This window comes from Eumetopias jubatus, unplaced genomic scaffold, assembly GCF_037043125.1.
Source record: "Eumetopias jubatus isolate StellerSeaLion01/CBP00866 unplaced genomic scaffold, mEumJub1_p1.0 scaffold_1, whole genome shotgun sequence".
Taxonomy (NCBI): Eukaryota; Metazoa; Chordata; class Mammalia; order Carnivora; family Otariidae; genus Eumetopias; species Eumetopias jubatus.
Window position 1 is genome coordinate 27,610,832 of NW_028274807.1, and position 24,453 is coordinate 27,635,284.

The following is a 24,453-nucleotide window of genomic DNA, read 5'->3' on the forward strand; positions in this document are numbered from 1 at the left end:
AAATATGACTCTAAAAAGAATAGAAATAGATTCATTAGTGACAGAAATTTTGGAACCATTAAAAAGTATTTTATAACAGCTCCATAAATTTATCCTGTACATTCAAGAAGATAAAGAAGAGGGGGTGGGGCAGAAGGAGCCTGAGCAAAGTGCCTTGTCCTCAGCACTGAGGGGAGGGGACTCATTTCTCTTCCCTCTCAACTATGAGCCCCAGGGGTAGGGGGCTGCCTCTCTAGGCCTGCCCAGGCCCCTCTAAAACAGCTTGCTTCCTGCTATTCCTCATTCCCAAGCCCCAAGGATAATCACTTTTCCACCCCTTGCCTTCCAAGTTCAAGACCAAATCTGCTAACTGCCCCCTTCCCTCCCACCATTTCCCTATGTGTTTGCTGTAGCTGAATGTGCTCCTGGGAGCCACAAAACCCTGGGTCTGGTGTAGCTGGCACCAATCCCTGTTAATTCCTTGAGTCTAAAGGTGATAAACTTGGAAGGAAGGAAGGAAGGAAGGAAGGAAGGAAGGAAGGAAGGAAGGAAGGAAGGAAGGAGAAAGAAGGAAAGAAAGAAAGAAAGAAAGAAAGAAAGAAAGAAAGAAAGAAAGAAAGAAAGAAAGAAAGAGAGAAAGAGAGAGAGAAAGAAAGAGAGAAAGAAAGAGAGAAAGAAAGAGAGAAAGAAAGAAAGAAAGAAAGAAAGAAAGAAAGAAAGAAAGAAAGAAAGAAAGAAAGAGAAAGAAAGAAAGAAAGAAAGAAAGAAAGAAAGAAAGAAAGAAAGAAAGAAAGAAAGAGGGTTCCCCTTTCTCTGCATCCTCACCAACATCTGTCATTTCCTGACTTGTTAATTTTAGCCATTCTGACTGGTGTGAGGTGGTATCTAATTGAAGTTTTGGTTTGTATTTCCCTGATGCTGAGTGATGCTGAGCACTTTTTCATGTATCTGTTGGCCATTTGGATGTCTTCTTTGCAGAAATGTCTGTTCATGTCTTCCCCCCTACACTGTTGGTGGGAATGCAACCTGATGCTGCCACTCTGGAAAACAGTATGGAGGTTCCTCAAAAAGTTGAAAATAGAGCTACCCTATGACCTAGCAATTGCACTACTGGGTATTTACCCCAAAGATACAAATGTAGTGATCCGAAGGGGCATGTGCCCCCCAATGTTTATAGCAGCAATGTCCACAATAGCCAAACTATGGAAAGAGCCTAGATGTCCATCAACAGATGAGTGGATAAAATGTAGTATATATGTATACAATGGAATATTATGCAGCCATCAAAAATGAAATCTTGCCATTTGCAATGACGTGGATGGAACTAGAGGGTATTACGCTAAGTGAAATAAGTCAATCAGAGAAAGATATCATATAATTTCACTGATATGAGGATTTTGAGAAACAAGACAGAGGATCATAGGGGAAGGGAGGGAAAAATGAAACAAGATGAAACCAGAGAGGGAAACAATAAGAGACTCTTAATCTCAGGAAACAAACTGAGGGTTGCTGGAGTGGAGGGGGGTGGGAGGGATGGGGTGGCTGGGTGATGGACATTGGGGAGGATATGTGCTGTGAATTGTGTAAGACTGATTAATTTCAGACCTATACCCCTGAAACAAATAATACATTATATGTTAATAAATTTTTTTAAAAAAAGAGAGAGAGAGAGAGAAAGAAAGAAAGAAAGAAGGAAAGAAAGAAAGAAAGAAAGAAAGAAAGAAAGAAAGAAAGAAAGAAAGAAAGAAAGAAAGAAAGAAAAGAAAGAAAAAGAAAGGAAGGAAGAAAAGAAAAGGAAAGGAAAAGAAAGGAAAGGAAAGGAAGGAAAGATAAGGAAAGAAAGGAAAATAAAAGCCTTATAACAAGAGAAATGGAAAAAAATTTTAAAAGACATGAATGAGACTTCTAGAGATAGAAAATGCTATATCTGAAATGAAAATTCACTGGGTATAATTAACAGCATATTATACACCACAGAAGAAAAAAGTCAGTGAATTTGAAGACATAGCAATAGAGACTATACAAAGTGAAGCACAGAGAGGTTTAAAAAGTCATTGAAGGGGGCGCCTGGGTGGCTCAGTTGGTTAAGCGACTGCCTTCGGCTCAGGTCATGATCCTGGAGTCCCGGGATCGAGTCCCGCATCGGGCTCCCTGCTCAGCAGGGAGTCTGCTTCTCCCTCTGACCCTCTTCCCTCTCGTGCTATCTCTCATTCTCTCTCTCTCTCAAATAAATAAATAAAATCTTAAAAAAAAAAAAAGTCATTGAAGGGACACCTGAGTGACTCAGTTGGTTGAGCATGGGATTCCTGATTTTGGCTCAGGTCATGATCTCAGGGTCATGATCTCAAGGTCCTGAGATCAAGCCTTGTGTCAAGCTCCAAGTTCAGTGGGGAGTCAGCTAGGGATTCTCTCTCTCCCTCTCCCTCTGCCCCTGCCCCTCCTCTTATTTGCACATGCACACATGTGCGCACGTTCTTTCTCTCAATGTAATGAATTCTCTCTCAAAATAAATAAATATTTTTTAAAAGTCAATGAACAGAGAAGTGACCTGTGAGAAAATGTTATGTAGTCTACCTTATTTTGTTTAAAGATTTTAGTTATTTATTTGACAGAGAGACACAGCAAGAGAGGGAACACAAGCAGGGGGAGTAGGCGAGGGAGAAGCAGGCTTCCCGCGGAGCAGGGAGCCCGATGAGGGACTCGATCCCAGGACCCTGGAATCATGACCTGAGCCAAAGGCAGCCACCTAAAGACTGAGCCACACAGGCACCCCATGTAGTCTACCTTATATGTAACTGTAGTCCCAGAAGGAGAAGAGCAGAGGGAACAGAAAATATAGTTTGAAGAAATAATGGCCATTTTTTTCTGAATTTGATAAAATTCATCAAATCATAGATTCTGAAACCTCAACAAATCTCAAGTGGAATAAAAGTAAAGAAAAACACAATTAGTATAACAAAATCACATCACTGAAAATCACCAGGAAAATGAAAATCTTAAAAGCAGCCATAGAATAAATACACATAACATACAGAGGAATAAAGATAAGAATTACAGCAGACTTCTGCTAAAAAATTATTTCAACCAAACACAATAGAGAGAAATATTTAAAGTTCTGAATGGGAAAAAGAATTTCTACCTATAATTCTTTACCCAGAGAAAGTGTGTTCAAAATGGAGGTAAACTTAAGACTCTTTTAGAGAAACAACCCCAGAGGGAATTAATCACTAACAGAACTGCACTACAAGAAATGTCAAAGGATGTCCTCTAGGCAGAAAGACAATCATACCAGAAAAAAAAAAAAAAAAAATCTGTGTCTGCACAAAGGAATGAAAATCAATGGAAATGACAATGAAGTGGGTAAATATAAACATTTTTATCATAAAAAGTAATTTAATGCTTTAAAAATATATTGTGTTGTTTATAGCATACAGAGAAATAAAATGTTCCACACAAATAGTACAAAGAGAGAATACTGAGGAACAGAAGTACACTGTTAGAGAATAGAAATGTATTATTTACAAGGTTCTTCCTATGCACATGAACTGATATAATATTAATTGGAAATGTATTGTTGTAAGGTAAAGTTGTATATTATAAACTCTAGAGCAACCAATAAAAATTAAAACAGAAATAAAGCCAATAGTGAAAATAAAAAAAAAATTTAAAAATTACTCAACCTAAAAGAAGGAGAGCAAAAGGAAATAAAGGAACAAAAAAACAGATGGGACAAGTAGAAAAAATAGCAACATTATAGTTGTAAATCCAACTATACCAAAATTATATTAATTGTAAATTTTCTGAACACTTCAATTAAAAGTAATGAAAAAACAGGGGCACCTGGGTGGTGCTCTCTCTCTCTCTCTCTCTTTCTTTCTCTAAAATAATAAATAAATCTTTAAAAAAATGTAAGGAAAAAACAGGGATTGTCAGATAGAATCAAAAAGCAAGACCCAACTATGATATTGTCTAGAAGAAACCTATTTTAAATATAAGACACACATAGTTTAAAAGTAAAATGATTAAAATGAACATGCCAACCAAACAAAATTTTTAAAGAAGCTAGGGTGTCTGTATTTATATCAGACAGAATAGAGTTTATGATAAGGAATGTTATTTGAAGAATGGCATTCATAATGATAAAGGAATCAATTCATCAGCACATATAAAAAAGCCTAAATATGAATAGCCCGACAACAGAACTCTAAAACACATGAAGGGAAATGGGTTACTTAAAAAGTTAATGATGTATTTACCATATAACCCAGCAATGCCATTTCTATACATTTACATTTACCTCTGACAAATGAAAACTATATCCACACAAAGACTTGTACTTGAATATTCACAGAAGCTTTATTTTTTTTTAAAGATTTTATTTATTTGACAGAGAGAGACACAGTGAGAGAGGGAACACAAGCAGGGGGAGTGGGAGAGGGAGAAGCAGGCTTCCCGCTGAGCAGGGAGCCCGATGCGGGGCTCGATCCCAGGCCCCTGGGACTATGACCTGAGCCAAAGGCAGACGCTTAACGACTAAGCCACCCAGGCACCCACAGAAGCTTTATTTTTAATTGGCCCAAACTGGAAATAATCCAAATGTCAATCAAATGATGGCATATTCATTTAATATAGACTACAGCTTGACAATAATTAGGAATGAACTATTGGTACCCTCAATGATGTGGATGGTCTCAAAAGCACTATGTTGAGTTTTAAAAACCAGATATAAATTACTACATACTGTATGATTCCATTTATATGAAATTCCAGAAAATACAAAACTGCAATACAGAATGTAAATAAATGGTTGATAGAAGTGAAGATGAGTGGAGGCTGCTGACTACAAAGGAGCACAAGGGAACTTTTGGAGGTGAAGGAAATATTCTCTATTATGACTATGGTGATGGTTTTGTGACTGTATGGATTTTTCAAAACAACAACCTGTACACATAAAATTTTAGTATTTTATTATATAGAACACAAAAATAAAGCTGATTTTTTAAAAAAAATCATAAATAATGTTTATACATAAATGATCCCATTTTACCCTTGTAGTATCTTTACAGGTTAAATGTTATAAATATCATTACATAACTAGGAAATTAAGGTTATATGGTAGATGTATGTCTATATATATGTACCACTCTATTAAATGGCAGAAACATGACTATTCCTTTTAATATGCTGTTTATATCTACATTGGAATCTAAATCAAATGCTTAAATTAAGTTAAATGACACCTACACACCACTGATACAAGAAAAAAAAAAAAAACCAACAACCAACAATCCCATTACGAGAAACCTATTTCTGATGGCCCCCACAAATAAGCAGCACTAGATCTATCTTCTTAATTATTTCATATCATTTAATATGAACAAAACATATATATGAATTCAAGGAAATTGGTACAATATATAAACAATCTGTTGCAACCTGCCTAATTTCTCCAATTTTACTAAAAATATAATCTGTACCAAATAAATCAATTCTCTCTCTTTTTTTCTTTTAATTACATATTCGATGATTTAAAAAAAACAAACTTCATTTGGCTTTCTCTTCCTAATCAAATCAGAGATGTGATTTAATTACATTCTGAAGTATGAAACAGAAAGGGAATCCTACTTTCCTACAAATCCTGCAAAGTATATTAAAAGATCAGACAGGAATGACTTCTGCACAAAGAAAATAAGGTTCGCTTAACATGCTTGCTTCTCCCTAGTCTCAACAAACAAGCCAATAAAAAGCATTTTTTTAGTCCTAACACTGGCTCCACAAGTTCTATTTATTAGGATTACCTTTCTTGAAGTTAACCTGTCAATGTAAGATATTCACCTCTTCTTTGAAGAGCAGGCTGTTCGTTCTCTGGAAACCGGAGTTATATTGTTATCTGAAGTGTCAGAGCAAAGAACTTCAAAGGGAGACAGCTGCAGAACATATCTTCACGGCTCCTTGATCTCTGGATTGGAGTGTGTACATATACTTCTAAATTGTCTAAAGGGAAATTTAGAGTTTACTTTTGGAATGTTTAAAGGTAATTTGTTCTGATAAAGGTGAAATGGGGAGACTGTTATTCCAAGAGATAGTATCCATTTAATGTGGCTAAATGCCAGCATGTTAAACTTCAACCCAAACTTATTTTGACAAGTTTTTGTTAAACATATATTATTATATGGAAAGCATATAATAGTACATTTATCAAAGCATACTTTTCATTTGGAGATTAATGCTAAAATGTGTAAGGATGAAATGATAGGATGTCTGGATTTACGGCAAAATAATAAGGGAGGAAAAAATTAGATGGGGGTATGGATAGGATGGAACTGACCATTGGCAGATAGTTGCTTGGATTAACATAATAGCTGCATGGTGGTTTAATAGGCTATTACCTACTTTTGGTATCTTCAAATTTCCAAATAAAAAATAAAAAATTAACATTACTAATAAAAAAGCTACATTTAAAAACCACTGTTTATGCCCAAATGAAAAAGGAACTATTTCTAAAATTCCTTGGTATCTGGAAACTAGACCACATTTTTCATTTGATGTAATATTTTATATACATGATGATTAGGAACCTGCACCAATCCACAAAAACCTAAAAATTTTAATTTTACATCTAATCACTATCGTGTAGCTCAGTTTTGGATTTTAAAATCTTTTGTGGGCTGGCCTGGGCATCTAACATCTCCATATAATGTTATTTTCATGTGCTGATATATTCCCCAGAACTGAGAAAGGAAATTTAGCTATACACAATACATGTCTTCCAAACTCTCACCGATCAGTCTGGCCCCGTGATCATATGCTACAAGGTATTGTCCAATTCCACCCAATCTTTGAATGAAAGGGAATGCTATTATAAATGACCAGACAATGTGCATAAACGGAGAATGCCCAAAGCAAACCAGGATATAACAGCCATCTCTATAAGGTGAACACTTTTATGATCTTAGGCTGAAAGAGCTCATGTGTTATAGAAACTTAATTGGTTTTCTAGTTATACAACACTGTTGCTTTAAAAATAAAAACTGAGAACTGTAAAATTCTAAATTGATCTTTTAAACCACAAACTGTAAAATATTACAGATTTTTCCTTCTCTTCTTATAAAAATTCCTACAGATTATATTTGGTGGCTAAAATAATTCTACATGTTCTGGACAATTTTCCACATTTTAGTCAAATTAAAAATTATTTGTATAATAGACTAATTTCAAGTCTTTTCTACTTTTAAACAATAACCTACCTCACTCAGGACTTGCTGGAGAGCATCTGACATATGGCAAGGACTAAACTAAGTCAGAAAGTTAAATTAAATTATAAAACTCAATGTCATATTTCCTCTATATTAGTCAAGAAGGGCCAGATTACACTATGGGAGCAAATGAGCCCTGAAATATCGGTGACTCATGGCAGAAAATATTTCCTCTTCACTTAGTACTCAGAATATTTTCTTTCTATTTCACTTCAGTTATAGCTCCTTTATAAGCAGAGTCTTGGGACTCCTTGGGGCTCTGCCACCTCAGTACAACTCGTGGGCATTTTTCTTTATAATGAATATTGATCTTCATGATTATTATTATTATTTTAGTATAAAATATTTTTTGATGTAGTGTTTCATGATTTAGTTTGCGTATAAGACTTGATGACTTCTGATCACATTCATTAGCCAGAACTATTATAGGATGCCACCTAATTTCTAGAGCTAAGAAATCCCCACTTTCTTTGTACTCTAGAGGAGAAAAGTGAAATGGGATTTGGTAAACAGAAGTGTGACCTTCACAGAGCCATAGGAGGTTTTCAACCAAATGAGGGGCTCTTCCTATGCTTTCTCTATTCAAAGTAGTGTGGCTGTTATGTTCACTGCCCCCCAACGCAGCAGGATGATGTCCAAAATACCGTAAGTGAAATAAATGATTTGCAGAGGAAAGGCTTTGCACAAATGTCTTTAGGAACACACCCTGATAGCAGGATTCATGAAATTATTCTAAACAAAATGCTTCAAATTACAATTAAATCTTTCTTTCGAGTATTCTACTTAGAGGTGGGCAAAAAGTTCATCACTATTCACTCTAAAACAAAACAAAACAAAACAAAAACCTTTACATTTTGAAAAACAGTACCACTCAATCTTTTGGGGGGAAACATTTCAAACAGTCACTTAATATTTGCTCATTATCAACCTGTTCTGAGGGTAAAAGAAAAAAGGTTTTCCAATCTATGATTTGCTATATTAACTGTATTCAATTAAAATAATAGAGGACTAATGTGGAGAAAAGAGTATTTAAAGATCTAAAGATATGATTATTTGAGAGAATTTTGGGTAATGACTTGGATGGAAAGATAACTACCTCCCATATATTTAAGTAGTGATGTGAATCATTATTGAATGATAATTAAAAGACTCAATCTACCATTTATGCATAAGGAATTGTGAGCGAAACATCTTTGGAGCTCTAATTTTGGAATTTTCTCCAATATTTATAATGTAATACAGGAAAGCCATTTAAATTCTTTTCTAGCTTTACAATATCCTTATTAATGAAATTCATATTCTCTTTTCCACAATGCATTAAAGAAAGACTATATTTAGTGGATAAAATTGAACTAATAAGGTAGGAACTTGAATTTAAAGTTAGCTTTTTTCTTTAAATTCTTTTTTCTTTATTCTAAGGACTACATAATTGGCAGTCCATACAACTCTAAATGCCTGTGCCCCACAACTTCTTCCTGAGAAAGTGACTTCAGGCAATACTTTTCCTATTAGCTAATCTTGTGCCACATGACCTTGGCCTGAAGAGCAGAAATTAGTGCTCAAGGCAAAGATGACTATGTATTCAGGTAATAATGTAATTTATCATCCTAATTAGGAAAATTCTAGAGTAAAATGGGGACCTATTATTAATTTCACCTGGAAACAGCCAAAAACTTTGATCTTTTCCCTTGAGCTTTTTAGGTATAAACTGCCTCCAAAGGGATCCAACCAGCTTTATGGAAATGTAGTCTGAGACTGCCCATAAAGGATGATCTATGTAACATTACAACAAATCAACTCAACCAGTTCTTCTCTCTTGAAAGTATAAATAAGTCATGGCAAAAAAGACAAGCAGGGGCTAACTTCCAAGTGCTCTGTGTTGGCAGGAAGTTACCAGAGCTGTTGGCCCTGGAAACCCGCTGAAGCCTGAAGAAAGGAGCTGTTTTGTCCCTCCATGAGGCTGCTATATACTCAACCTTGGAAGTACTGAAGCAGTCTCCCGATTTACCTCTCTTCCCTGGTTATCCTTATCATGAACTTCCATCACCTAATATTACCTGAAAGCATCTCCTCCTTGCAATGTTAATATGCAACACAATGCAGACTGCCATGATCATTGGAATTTCAGTGCTCTGGAAATGGGTAGGTGATACGGTAAGAAAGATGAGGAACCAGGTCACCATCACCTTTGGGTTAAAGATTAGGCTTCTAATAAAGCTAGAAAATCAAGCGGGTATTACTAATAAATTTAGATGCTTAGGTAAATGTATTCATTTGACTATTATCCAATTCTTAAACAATTCCCACAACCAGAGCAAGTAATATTTTACCAGACATCATACTGTTAGGACTAACCAGTAATTCCACAATGGCTTAAAAACAGGATAGAAAGTGAGAATTTAGAAATAGAAAGTAAAGTATTTTAAAGTGTGGAATATGAGAAAACAGAATTCTTCTGAAAGTTTTGTAAGTAATCCAAATGTGCTTAAATATTGACCCAAGATTGTCGATTGAAACTTTTAGAACAAAGATTTGATCTACTGCCATCTAGTGGAAATTTAATTTCTATTTATTGATTAGCTGCTGAGAAAATCTAAAGCAAAAACAAAAACAAAAAATAAGTCTAATTTCAAATCCTACAGAACCTAAGTGATTATCTACTCATGGCTTCAGTCTCATGGAGCTCTGAGACTGTCATCAAGACAAGGGCACCACCTGAAGTGCAGGAGGGGGCAGAAAGCTAAGGCTCTGAGGTCCCACCCCTAATCCAACCAGGGCAGTTGCAATACATATTCTAAATGTTGAGCTACTGACTCAATTTCATTTGAAGAAAGGATTTCACTTTGAAAAAGAAAAAAATAATGTCAGATAAGACGTTATCTGACCCCATGTCTATCATTCTATAAACTGATATACCAATAAACATTGTTTTTTTTTTAATTTATTTTATTTATTTGTCAGAGAGAGAGAGAGCACAAGCAGGGGGAGTGGCAGGCAGAAGGAGAAGCAGGCTCCCCACTGAGCAGGGAGCCCGATGCAGGGCTCTATCCTAGGACCCTGGGACCATGACCTGGGCCAAAGGCAGATGCTTAAGCGACTGAGCCACACAGGCGTCCCAAACATTGGTTTTCTAACATCACACAAATGGCTAGTGGCATCTTTTGATTCCTGTTCTCATTCAAATAATCTTGGATAACTTCAAGTCTAGTAGACTTCAAGTCAGGTGGTCTTGTTCAATAGCACCAAGAGCTTATTTCATTTAAAAAAGAGATTATTTCCTTGATCCTTATTTAAAATAATCTGACTTTACTATCTTCCTTGTATTATTAGAAACATGCATCGGTATAGAATCTCAAAGTAAATCAACGGAAATGAGATCATAGCTGTAACCTGTAATTATATCATGTCAAATACACATTTAGAATTAGTCTTGAACTCCCTCAAAATAATAATGAAAATGTAACTTCTGAGGGATATTTTCTCTCCTCTCCTTTAGAGTCACTTAATTTTAATGGTGAAAGAGACATCACAACTCATTTAATAAAAGTATCATTTTTTAAATTATTTTATGTTTTATAAAGTGTAAAACTGGGGCACCTGGGTGGCTCAGTTGCTTAAGCACCTGACTCCTAATTTCAGTTCAGGTCATGATCTCGGGGTTGTGAGATCGAGCCCTACGATGGGCTCCACACTCAGTGCACAGTCTGCTCGGGATTCTTTCTCCCTCTACCTCTGCTTCTCCTCCCACTTGCACACACATATGCTTCCTCTTTCTCTCTAAATAAATAAATAAATTATTTAAAAAAAAAAAAAGGCCTTAAACTATCAACTCTCTGGCCTTCGGAGAAGTCACACTACTAGTCCCAAGTTAGTTTGAGTGTATCTCCAGCTTTCCTGTCCTCTCATTCAGCAATAGGATGGATGAGTGAGAAAGAACAAACAGGTCTATGGCAGGTGGTGGTGGTTGTTTTGTCTGTTAATGATCGGGGAGTGTTGGGGATTTTTGAGTTCTGGGAGGAAAGAGTTGGTTGAAGGGAGATGATACAGGAGAAAAAAGGATCATCAGTGAAGTAAGTTCCTTGAGGATTTAAGAGAAAATATAATCCAAAATGCATGTGGAAGAGATGCTACTCTCCAGGAATGCGATTGGGTATCCAAATCTAGAATAGCGTTGTCACTTTGATATATCTCACTTGAATTTGACACAAACAAATATTTTTATCAAATGACATTGAAGTTTTCTATTATATGTGTATCCTATTTAATCTCGTTATAATTTGTAAATTTGTGATTCAAAAATCTAGGGTTTTTTCCCTATATCTATCTTATAAGAGGGATAAGATACCTCCTTCATCTTTAATACAAATGTACATCCCTCATATAATACCACATAATATTATGTGTCTTTTAGCGTTTAAAAGTAAGATATACAATTGCTAATAAGGTGAAACTTCAATATTATTCAAAAGATGTGTATATTTTTAAATAGAGTTTATGTAACCATGGTAACATATAGAGTAAGTTAACTAGACATTTTCATTTTCTTCTATATCCTTCCTAAATTTTTCAAATGTATAATAAAGTATCACTTGTATAATCAGAATTCTTTCTAAAAAGCAACATTTAAAAAAAAATCTTGGTTCTTTTTCTGAGTCTGCTACAAAATATTCTGTGAACTTAGGCAAGTCAAATACAATTTCTTCTCCATACTTCCTGTGCCCATTTGAAAAATAAGGAAATGAAACTGGATCATTTTATTCTATTTCAAATGTTAAATGGTTCTGATTTTATGATACGATTATTCTCATTTTGAATAAGGATGTCTATTTGGTATATAAATTGCTGATTATTTCTTTTATGTCCATAAGTCAATAAAATTTTAAAATATTCATGGGCTTTATAAAGAGCTAAATAACAAGAGAAGATGCTTTTCCAAAGAGAGAAATCATTTGAGAAGCTCCGGGGTACATTTTTAAAAAGATGAATTATATATGTTGGTAGAAAATGACAAAAACCCATCCCTCCCAGTAAGGAAAAATAAAAGTTTTCAAAGACAAATGAAGTAATAAGTTTTCCACATGCCCTTACATATTGACTAGAACACGGAAGATATCAAGACTAGCAGGAATTGGATTTTCTGCATTTCTTCTTTATTAAATTGTCACATAAAAGTCATGAGCAAGTGGCACCATCAACTCCAGGAGGGCCTAAGATGTCAGGTAAGCTATTAAGTGAAAGAAAAAATAAGGTACCCAGTAGGAATTTATGGTCTGAAATTACCTCCATCATGGAACCCTCTTATTAGGAATGGGCCTCTGGGCGCCTGGGTGGCTCAGTTGGTTAAGCGACTGCCTTCGGCTCAGGTCATGATCCTGGAGTCCCGGGATCAAGTCCCACATTGGGCTCCCCGCTCAGCAGGGAGTCTGCTTCTCCCTCTGACCCTCTTCCCTCTCGTGCTCTCTCTCTCTCTCATTCTCTCTCTCTCAAATAAATAAATAAAATCTTTAAGAAAAAAAAATGGGCCAGGTTTTAAATAATGCTTTCCATTTCTCAAAACAATCTGTATAAGAGAGCAAAACCTCATCAATGTAACTTAATAAATAAATATTATTACTATATAAAGGAATACTAGAACAAAACTTCATGAAAGCATAGGATTTTGTCTATTTGCTTTACTGCTATGTCCTTTGCTGCTTATAGCAGATTGGCACAGAGATAGTGCTTAAACAATATTTGTCAAAAGAATTAACATTCTGGACTCCTTCCTGATTTTAATAGAGACCAGCATACTAATGAAATCTGATGTTCAAATGAGAGAGTTTAATTCAGCAATTACTCATTGAGTGTCTAACACATGTTAACAAAATTACCTATCACTATTGCAACCATACTTTCAAAACCAAAACTCAATTTGCATGGTCTGCCAAGTACAAATAACCTTATGAAGACAACAAATTAGAACATCTGTTGTTGAAAATAAATTCAGGAGTTAACTTTATATTATAGAGTAGCCACATAATTTCTAACCTAAGATGGGTCACTATGGAAAATGAAAGGGGGCATCCTCAATATTTACCCTGGGCTATCATGCCTTAACTAGAAGTGTCCCTGGGGAAACAGTCTGTACGGTTTCTTTAATAAACTCCAAGTAAAGTCTGTACCTCGTGAAAACGTGTGTTTCTACAGTGCTAAAAACTCAGTCAGTCAATTCTAGAAAATCAATTATTAAATAACAAAGGTAAAAAATTAAACTTAATGAAATTTGAAAGAATCTGAGACCATCAGGGCTAGAACGGTAAAGATAAAGTTTAACTCCATTGCAAAATGAACTTTTAAGAACTGAAAAACTAAGTAGATCCGAGTACACAATGACACTGACATCCAAGATTATTTTTGGTGATGTTTAATAGAATGTTAGCGAATTGCTGTTTAAAAGGACAAGAGGGCCCAGGAGTTATTAAAAGACAGCATTGCTATAAGATACCCCAAACAGGATGTGTAATTTCTTTGTTTTTTATACACACAGTTTAAGCAATAACTACACCTACAAGGTATCATGACAAAGTTCATCTAATAGCCAAATCCATTATTGACACCATGAAAAAAAACATAAAAAGAGCCTGAAGGAAGTAGTAACAAACCTTAATAGATAAGATGGAATTATAAAACATCACAAAATTGGCACACGGGAGTTAAAATATGATACTGCATATGGAATATCATCTGTTCACCTTAATGGTACTCCTGACAATTTGTCGCATCTAAAAATCTATATGCCTTTGAACATACCTCCAACTCAATCATTGGAAACCCTTCCTGATTCTCTTCTCTATTCAAATATGTTAACATCCCCTAAGAAAGAGAGAAACAGAGAGACACAGTGACAGAAAGAGACAGTCAGACACACACACACACACGCACACACACACAGAGAGTTTCTTGTACTTTTGTAAATGCACCAATCTTCAGTCTCAGTCATCATTCCCAGATTAAGATAAGAAAACAATCTGATTTAATTAAATTGCATTAACAATCCCCCCAATTCAGTCAAATTAATGGGAGCTTTTATTTGAAATGTAAACAAAAGCAATCTTATTCTCTAATCTAGAACACAGGGGCGCCTGGGTGGCTCAGTTGGTTAAGTCTAATCTAGAACACATAATACAAGAGATTGTCTCCTCAGAGCTGGCATTTTATTGAAATCATACTGCTCTTATTGACATTTAAGCACACACTTGAACAGGCTTTGTGAAGTCTACAGAAGAGAGAGAAAACATTACTCCACAGGTCTTACTTCACCTGCACAACCTACTCTTCTTGGTAGTCATTATAATTATCCCTATTTTATAATAAGAAAAGTGAGGCTTAGAGAATTTACACAGGGTTCTAAATAGATTAGAATCAATTTTTTTCTTCCTGAGCATAATAGAGATTGCTATAGGAAAATCCATGTGTATCAATTACCTGATTGATGAACATTAGACATTTGGACTGTGAGTTAAGCTAATGGACAGAATGCCACTGATTAGGAAGCTATCCATTGGTCATTCTAGGGTATCATGATCTGAAATATTAGCTCCACCACAGAGCTCTGAAAAAAATAAAAATAAGTGGTTTCATGCATATTTACATATGTCTTAGGACTTTTTTCTCCTGACACATCCAACTAGTAAGGGAGGGAAAAGTGGAATCAAGGAACGAAATATTATTAATTGCCTGTAATTATAAAATCATACCAGTATAATTAAAAGAGGATACAGTTTTTAAAAAAACTTTTAAAATGAAACCAATATTTGATGAGATAAACCTGATAATTATATTAAAACCATAGTTTGATAACTTGGCCAAATAAAAGAAAAACTGACAGAATAGGTAGAGTCAATAAACAAAGTATTTATATAAGCATGAACATATCCGTTATAGCACTGAACAATACCATCTTAATATTTACACACACACACACACACACACACACACACAAACACAATCACACTCCCCAACTACATTTTACACTCTGAAGAAGAGAGACCATGAATTTGCCTATCCTTAAACTATCATCCTTTGCAAAAATGCACAGAATCCTCAACTCTTGTAAGGTAGGTACTATTACACAGATGATAAAATTGAGACACAGAGAAATTATTGTACTTGGCCAAGGTTATGTATGTAGTAAGTAATGGAGCCTAGTTTCAGGACCAGGCATATGGCCAGAGATTCCTGTGCTCCTAACCTCTTCTGTATGGCCCCACAGAGTTAAGTGATCATTAAATAATAACTGACATAGTTTCCCTTATTATTAGCTCTGGTTCTCATTGTGTAAAAATAAACATTCTGAAAATAAGTACACCTTAAATATGTTACTAATGAGGCATTATCTTGGTAGCTTCAGAAAGCAATGAGAAAATCCACTACGTTGACCTTCATTCTTGCCCACAAAGAGAAAAATTGTTAGTAACATGAAGTAAAGGAATCTTAGGAGGAAAAAAATTATCAACTGTTGAACACAGAAGAGGATAATGGAGGGCACAGGTGAAATCACAGCGTGACCCTGGAAACAGCTAATGAGTCTGTAGACCATATCAATGGGCCTTGTGTCTTCAGAGCACAGAGATGGCATTGCTTCAGCCTGCATTCGCTAGACCTTCTAATGAGAGCATTCTCTTGAGTTCTATGTGTCAAGATCATAGAAGAACCACAGATAAAGTGAAGTAAACTCAAATGAGAATCACAGGGCTCAAACCTATTGCTTTTCTAGGATTTTTGAGGAGAGGAGTCCATAAATTACGTGACAAGACTAAACACTTTAATTATATACTAATATATATTGGTATGTAGCATTTCCATAACAAACATCAAAAATAATGTCGAACTGAAGTTCAAGAGGCTAGGTCTATTGCCTGAAGTTTCTAACATGTGTAAGTGCATGACATGTTTGAGAAAGAAATAGAAAATTGAGGAAGAGACTGGAAAAGGATTCATCCAGAAAGGGACGAAATTAACCACACTTCTGTTTTCTGTTTTCTCCTTTGCCTTCACTAAATTAAACCAATTCTGTTAAATTCCACAACTTGTTGACTCTATCACTTAGGCCTGACTACTAGGTAAACACTAGAAAATCTAACATTAGGCATGGGATTTTTAGTAAATAGTGGCTGCAAGTTTCTTCTCTTTTAGCATCCCGTGGGTTGCAGTGGGTTGGACACAAAATGTGTAACCAGGACTGAGGAAGCGGAGATGCCTCAAATATCTGGATGGTCAGGATCTAGTGACACTAAGTGACATTCTGCAATTGCCAAATCAATAGGTACTAATTTTCTCATAAAATAGGTGACATATTTAATAATATATCTAGAGGAAAGAGGAAACGGAAACATTTAGCTTAATAATCATTTTTAGTAATTCAGACTTATGAGGGCATTTTAATAAAACCATGACCTTCCATTTATATGGTACTTAACTATTCTGAAATTGCTTTTGTATGCATTACCTTAAGTGGTCTGCGTTGTTGCATAAATACAAAAACATAAGGAAAATATTAATCTAGGTCAATAGCTTTGAAACAAATTTATAAAATACTATATGCATATCTAACAGAATGAACCAGAGAAACTCTTTATGGATGTAGAATAAGAAAAAATGTTCTGTTCCCACAGCCAAATGGCAAGATCACATGTAGTGATTATTCAACTTGGGTGCAATGCTTAAGAATATGGGTTCTCAAGTCAGAATCTTTGCTTTGAATCCCAGTTTTGCTGCGCTTTAGTCATGTGACTTTGACAAGTTGCTTAACTTTTCTGAAACTCTGTTTTCTCATCTGTAAAATAAAGAAAATACCAAAAGACTGATTTAAGAATTAAATGAAATAATGCCTGCACAGTCCATAGTGTAGCATATGGCATGTAACTCATCCCCATAATCCATATCATTTTGTTTTTCCTCATGCCAGCAACCTGAGCAGTGCCACTGTTCAGTAACAGTAAGACACATGATCATCAATGTCATGAAAATATTCATTGAGCTCCTAAATATACTTGATTATAGCTCTTGACGTTGAGCATGTTTGAAGGTTTAAGTAGGAAGAATTGCTTGAATATGAAAACTGTGTAGATCAATTTCATGTTTCTTTGCCATCCTACAAATAAGTGATTCTCAATCACAGACCTCATAGTTTTATTGTACAAGCACAGGTCCCAATATTTACTCCTGCTTTTCTAATTCAAGAGTTCATTTTGGAATAGGAATCATATGATCATCCTATAAAAACTCTCAACATAAAGGGGATTGTCCCATTAGTTTTTTCGTACTTATCACTACTTTAATAAGTTTAGCAAAGACAACAATATTCAAATGCAAATGGCTTTCAGTTACCATGTCTCAAACCATGACGCAAAGTAACATTTTTCTTTAACTAAGATGATCCATATTTACTCAATTACTCTCTGAGTTCTTAAATATGTCCATACATATTCTGTCTGAACAGAAGGAGCTGAACAGACTCCTTTTATTTTTCCTGTCTTTGAGAAACATTTTTTCCTTAAGAGGGCAAAATTCATCTCATATGAGATTCAGAATTCTATTTTTAAATACTGGGATGAAAAGAAATACCCTCATTGAGATACCTGAAGATTTCAGCAGGACAAAAGGAGAAAGAAAAAAAAGAAAGAAAAGGTCAGTAAATAATAGCTCAATTCATCAGTTAAAAAAAAAAAAACAAAATAAGGTATAAACTGGCCCTTCCCAAACCTTATTTAACCAGTCCTGTAATTTAAGATACAATATTCATGTTAATTGAATTCAAAGCCACTGCAAAGTGAACCCAGATATGAGGTTTCCATTTTTCTCCATCAAAACCAAAATTATTTTAGGGAATACTAACATAAATGGTGATTTATTAGTAGTTGATTACATTCTTGTAGGGTAGTAGAAAAAATACACCTCAATAAGTTTCAGTCTCCTTGTTTTCAACCATAAAATACTATATACTCACAGTGAATTACAGTGAATGTAATTTATGTTAGCACCATAAAATTGTATAATCTTATCTAGCTGATTTTAGAAGTACAGATTATTTAGTGGAGTGGAAAGAATATTGAACCAGTCATTCTGAATTCTGGATACCAGTCTCAGCTGTTCCGAGGAACTTGATAGAACATAGTCTTGGGCAAGATACTTTTCATCTCTAAGACTTGTGTAAAACATGGAGTTCAGACTAGATAATATCCAGTGCTAAAATTTCTGTTTTCCCATATATAAAAAGTAAAGATGTATATATTTTCTGTTTACTTCATTCCCATCTCATAACATGCACTGGGCAAAGAGTTTGAAATAGGATCTTAAAATTCTAAGCACAACTTGTAAACATCTTAATGAGAATATCATTGTTTGCAAAGAAATTAATCTCTACTTAACAGTAGTACAGTAGCCAAAAGTATAAACAAAAATGAGCAGCATAAAACCAAAACCATATTTTGGCATTATCAGATTATACCAGGTGCATCTAGAAATACACTCTTAAAAGACTGTTGTGCTAGTTTATGGATTAAAAATACATATCTTAATTATAACACTAAGAATAAGACTCAGGATTCTATATTCCCTGATTTATTATGCTTTATAGAGCATTTCAACACCCAACATTAATTGCTTACTTCCTCCAAGTAATTAATTCTTCCATATCATTAACAGTAGAGCTTGATACTATGATTTGCTTATCACGGCTGCTTTGGCAATTTATTTACATCCATTTCACTTACGTTTTAGTTTGAAAACATCAAACCAAGTTGGCTTAATCTCATATCTGATAAATTGGGAATTTACAATTCCCTATCATTGGTTATTTAAGAAAAATAATGCAGCAACCATTTATTCTGAGCTTTATAATGTAGGACCCGTGCAATGAAAGGCATAACACTGATAAGGCAAAACTGACATCAGCCGGTACCTGGTCGTAATAGTTGACAACAGCAATAGTAACCCTTGGAATTTGTAAACACTGCCGTCACAATTTACAATGAACCTTTAACTCATTAATTAGATCATTGATTTAAAACTTAAGAGCATAATTCATTATTCTTAGAGCAGAGGGTGGAGGGCGAATTCAACGTGGTCTCTGTCCCCAAGGGGCTTTCAGTCTAGTGGAAAAGATATGCACACGTGTGGCCCCACAGCAGCTCTGACTGCCACACAGACAATAATGGAGACACAAAGAGAATGATGGAGAAGTGGGAGATTCTGGCCATGATGATCTGAACAGATTTCACAAAAGCAGGAATACTGAATCTGGTCCTTGAAGCAAAGAAGGATTTCAGATGTTTAAAAAAGAAAGGGGAGTATTCCACAATCTTTCTGTGCTGGCAGTATATTTAATTTTTGCAGATAAGGAAAAGCGGAGAAATTACGTGATCTGATCCAAGTCAGAACAAGAGAGAATCAAAGCCATTCCCTGAGCCTTTAACTCCCAAGTCAAATGGTTCCTGCTAGATCTCATCGCTTCCTTCCCAAGGTGAGACAAGGTTTCTCTGTTCACAGCCATCGACGCCTTCCATCCACCCCTCGGTGTTGCCACACCCTTTGCAGGACCTTGGGAGGATGTGCAGAGAAACACACAGAGGCAGCCATGTCTTCCTAGAACACGTTACCTTTCAGCTTTGTGTCTAAAACTCAAACAAACACATCGAGGTCTATTTTGGGCCCCCTTTCCCCACCCTTCTCCATCATTTCAAAGGAAAGGGAGCTTGCGCTTTTGCCACATGGCATGCTCAAGAAGACTGCAGTCCATTCCTCTAAACCTTCCATTTTTCTACTTCAGTTTTGTCAAGTGTTCCCAGTTCCAAGAAATCGTAATTCAGAACGTGGGGGAGGTTGCAGATTTTTGGCTCAGGAGGTCGTGCAGATGTTATTCCTTAAGGAAGATGATCATGATTGCCTATGTGAGTAATGGCTGTGAGTCGGCTAGGAGCCAAAAGTTCTCTTATAGCAGAATGTATAAACCATTCTCCTACTGAAAGAAGGCCCCCAGTAGGATAATATATTATTACACATGATTCAAATTACAGGATCTGCAGCAGGGGAGCTCATGACTGATTCAGGACAGGCGCTCCCTGAATACTGATGATGGGATGATGGAATGCCTCATGAATTAAAAGGGCTGTGGTTTAGCGCCTAAATCCTTCATATGCTTTAGAAAGTGTCTATGCCTATCATTATACCCTTTAAGCTTCTTAAACGAATCATGCACTGTTATGAAACCCTTGTCGATGTTTTAAAAAATTCCACATCTTTGAATAATCATATTCAAAATACTCTTTTTTAAAAAGACAATGAAACTTTACCTTCTCTGCCGGAAAACCATATCCCTTTAATGCCAATATGCAATAAAGATATGGCTTAAGACAAATCGCATTTAAGTGTGACCCAGTTTCCGCTCTTTGGGATTCTCCAAAGCAACCTGAAAATCTTCACATGCACACGTTTCCAGCCTCTTTAAGCTATCTATATGACAAATAAGTTTATCTCTGACAAACCAAATACAAATGTACGGTACGAGACAAAATTATGTTACCAGAGGTTTTCTGCTGACAAATGAACTCATTCGTGAATATTATCTCATTTGGTCTATTTTAGTTATATAACAAACCAATAAATTAGCTAAAGGTATTACACTGGGAACAGAGATCAGGCATTTTTACAGAAACGCTAAGGCAGATGTTAAATATTACACATTCTAAAACACAAATGCTGCGACATATTCTAAGATAATATGTAAGCTGGTCCCTTAACTTCTTTTCAAGCTGGTTTTTGTATTCAGTTTTTCTAGTAAATGGATGCAAATCAGGTGCATTGTGCTGGGACGGGAAGAGAGAGATTTGTCCAGAAATGACCTCAGTTCTATTCATTAATAAAATGACATGTTGGCTGAGCGCAGTGAAGAATGAAATATAACAAGAGTGAACTTTCCTCCATGTGACAGAAGCACATAAGTGCTTTTGGGATAAAACACTGTATGTAAAATGGCCACTGCAGCATAAAATCTGAAAACATGAAAAGAAGCCCTAAGATGCAGATTGCTTGGAAAAAATTGCAAGTTCCATGGCAATGCACTCCCTTATTCTCTATTACCTTGTACAATTCTGAATCCCAACTTTCAAAAAGCATGCTATTCATGGGGGGGCGGGGGGAGTGCAATCAGATAAAATAAACAAAGGTTTAATTTTTTTCTAAGACTTTTTTTTTTTTTCAAGAAAGAGACGATCATTTTGCAAGGTCAAAACAGAACAGAATTGTACCCAGAATCACTTTCAGTGACAGTAGACAGCAATGGGTGTGGCGGGAGGAGAAGGTAAAAGCTATCAGAGAAAATGTAGCCACATTTTTGCATAGAGGTTAAAATTATGCCACCAGAATAATTAATGGAAGGACCTAATATGGGGAGGGGGGGTAACAGGAAAGGGGGGAGGCTATGTTAAACAAAGTTCATTACTGCATGATGTAAATGAGTTTCTCACCAGTGATGTCACTGATTGGCTGAGCCGCAGAGCTGGCTTCGAGCATGGCCGGATTGGCTGCTAGCTCTTCTGGTGCCGGCCTGCTTGGGCAGCGGTTGAACCAGATACTTTCTGTCTCTCTTGTTGTCGTTTGAAGCAAATCTTGTTCAGCCCAGCTGTGTCTCCATAGTAGTGGCACCCTAAGAGAGAGTCTCCCTCCTGCTTCCCACGGCTCGTCTGTGAGGCGGCCGCTGCTATGAAATACCAGCGCTTGGCACCAAGCCCAGACAGCGTTCTCAGATCCATCTATAACACACACATACAAAAAGAAAATAAAAAAAAAAAAGCAGTTCTTTCATCTGAATTGCATCCTAAGGAGGATTAAGAAGGCTTCTATTGCTACTGATTTGTGTCCTTTCAATTTGATGGCTAAAATAGTTTTTGAAATACAGTATCCTCTCATCTGCAGTAGAACACCATTGGTTAAAAAAAAAGATAGGGGGGATCCCCCCTCCCATGTTTACCTTGATTACAGAAAAATAATTCTTCATTTCCCTCCTAAGCACCGTAACTGATGGTTTTGGTCCCCTACCAGAATTTTAAACTCTCGCCAGATTTCTAATTATATCCGAGTCATTATTTTCAAGTTAAGACAAGGGATCTTAATTAGCATTATTTTTTAGCTATGCGAAATGAGACAGGGCATGAAACAGAAACGATCTATGGAGAGGCAGAGAGAGAGAGAGAAAGAACAAATCTGTGCAGCTTTTACAGTTGAGCTGACACCCCCTCCTTCCCCGCTCTCCCTCCACCCCCCTTGCAAAAAAGAATGCAGTCATATGAACTTTACCAGACAATGGAGTACCTACAGGCTCTCCCCTAGACAAGTCCTTTATAACCAGCCAGTGCTATGTGCTGCAGACAGTGGCCAATCGGCAGGCTCCTTTCTGCAGCAGGGACACAATAGGTGCATTGGCCACACTGTCCTCCTAGCCCCTGACAGCAGTTCAGGTTCATTTATTGTACACTGGAAGGCACATATGTCTTTAATATTCACTGTGAAATTATCAGTGAGGCTGCCTTTGCTTCACCGTAATTACATCCACCTAATTACCGCACACGAGCTGCAATAGCACTGTTTGCACAGAGTGGCGCATAGGCATGCATGCCGTAAAATATGCATGAACATGCTTGCTTATTTCAATAATAAAATCCCCCAATTATTTCCTTCCCAGAGCTTAATGTTTCATCCAGAATACTTCAGCGGATATAGTCATCACTTCCCCTCCTCAAAAGAAAAAAGTGTGTGTGCATATATGTGTGTGTGTGTCTGCGTGTGTGTATGCATATATACATATATGTGTACTTGCATAATTTAAACATTGTTTTAGTCGTACATTGGGGTGAGGTAGGGAAGTAGAACCTAGTCAGCAAATAAAAGGTTACTGAGGACCTAAGGCATTTTCCCCTTATCACTAAGCATCAGAATGAAGTAATAAGGGAATCTGCATGCATCGCCATAGCTGGGCATAGATGCCGATTTATTAGGAGTCCAACTATCATGAGCACCTACCTATGTCTCATTTAGGTATTTCCATGTTACATAATTATAGCATTCCTTGCAACAATGACTCAAAATGGGTGAAAAATTGAATCTTGGCTTTTTGTGTATTAGTTAAACAGAGTTGGGAACAGTCTGCAGTGGGAACCACCCGCTAAATTTTTTTTTATTTTATGCATGTTGCATTTACATATTCATGAACAGAATAGCTGTTATGACCGCTGATTCCGCAGCAGGAGATGAAAAGACAGGAGCCAGCAGACAAGAGTGTATTAATTTCTAGGGGAAGAATGGCAGCGTATGATGACCAGGAAGAGAAGATACTTGGGGTTTCATTGAGGGGTCACCTCATTGTGTAATAAAGGATCTGGGTAGACAACTTACCAAAATATGTGTAAGTATAATAAACTTAAAAAGTAAAACCAATTTGCATTGTTCACAGCCATTCAGCCACACTGTAAAGAAATAAGCATTTTGAAATGGAGATTTCTGGCTCGGTTCTTTGCAGGTAAATAAAATTGCCTTTTCTTTTATGGCTACTTAGAATATCATCAAAATGGGATGTGCTCAGCAGCTCTGAATTTTCTTATTATTTTATGATTTATACATTTCTTGTTCCAAATCAGAATGCTAAGCTTTAAGCATTGATTATTTCCTAAGGTGGAATTTCACCAATGTTTACCGATGTTTATGGCTACATTTTGATTTTTAGCTCATGATTCTCTAATCAGGAATGGAATTCATCATTATAATAGGCACATGAGGATAAAGAGTATATCTTTATAGATACATGTATGTGACTAGCTCACCCATGCTAGAGCAAAAGGGTCCCAAGGTTATTTTTATCAATTTATATTTTATAGTTCTTGTTATTAATATTTGTAAGATTTGTATTATAAAATACATTCAAATTGATTTTGCATTTTATAACAATTTTTTAAAAAGCACAGTTATTCTATCTATACTTTCCAAAAATCAAGTTTCGATAGGAAGGATGAGTGAGGCAAATTCCAAACTAGATCACAAGACTCAATTATAAAAAAACACAAATGATATAAGAAAATTCTACATTTTTATTCCTGAACTACTACATATATTGAAATCAAAACACCAGAAATCAAAGATGTAGATTAGTTACTTGATATTTAATGCAAGATACTTCTTTCCTTGGTGA

General features: G+C 35.9%; 1 pseudogene across 1 annotated transcript in view; it reads right to left on the reverse strand.

Moving 5' to 3' along the window:
- LOC148164989 (uncharacterized) overlaps positions 1-22,024 on the reverse strand; it is a 215,527-nt pseudogene extending 193,503 nt beyond the window's left edge. The window contains exons 1-3 of the transcript XR_015768093.1: positions 21,740-22,024; positions 11,094-11,118; positions 10,825-10,832 (exon numbers count right to left, since the gene is read on the reverse strand). The product of XR_015768093.1 is annotated as an uncharacterized LOC148164989 (transcript). The remainder of the gene's footprint in view (positions 1-10,824; positions 10,833-11,093; positions 11,119-21,739) is intronic.
- Between the last annotated feature and the right edge of the window lie 2,429 nt (positions 22,025-24,453).